The sequence below is a fragment of the Tupaia chinensis genome, unplaced genomic scaffold (assembly GCF_000334495.1).
Source record: "Tupaia chinensis unplaced genomic scaffold, TupChi_1.0 Scaffold144255_1, whole genome shotgun sequence".
Classification (NCBI taxonomy): Eukaryota; Metazoa; Chordata; class Mammalia; order Scandentia; family Tupaiidae; genus Tupaia; species Tupaia belangeri.
The window spans coordinates 2937534-2937851 of record NW_006204113.1 but is presented as its reverse complement, the minus strand read 5'-3'; the positions used below and the strand labels follow the sequence as shown (position 1 = coordinate 2937851).

At 48.7% G+C, this 318-nt stretch overlaps 1 protein-coding gene across 1 annotated transcript in view; it reads right to left on the bottom strand.

The window, feature by feature from the left end:
* The window catches only part of PDCD11 (programmed cell death 11), a gene marked incomplete in the record, with an annotated part of 57111 nt that overhangs the window by 50856 nt on the left and 5937 nt on the right, over positions 1–318 (bottom strand).

The following is a 318-nucleotide window of genomic DNA, read 5'->3' as shown; positions in this document are numbered from 1 at the left end:
GATTCATTTACCAACTATATAAAAAGTTTCATACACTTTGTCTTTAGCCTAGACTTCTCTGAGCTCTGGAACCACCTGTTTGTTGAAGTCTCAACTTGACCTCCATCTCGACATATCAAAAAAAAACAAATCATAATCACCTCTCCCTGGCGCGTGTGCATGCGTGCCCAAGATCCCGAGAGGAGAATGGAGGAGAAGGGATTGTGGTGTGACCATCCCCCCTGGGGGGTGATTTCTCGCTTTCTGTCTCTATGTCTCTGTCTGTCTGGCGAGCGCACGCGCCCTATAGTGAAAATCTCTCCCCCCCCCCCCCAAAAC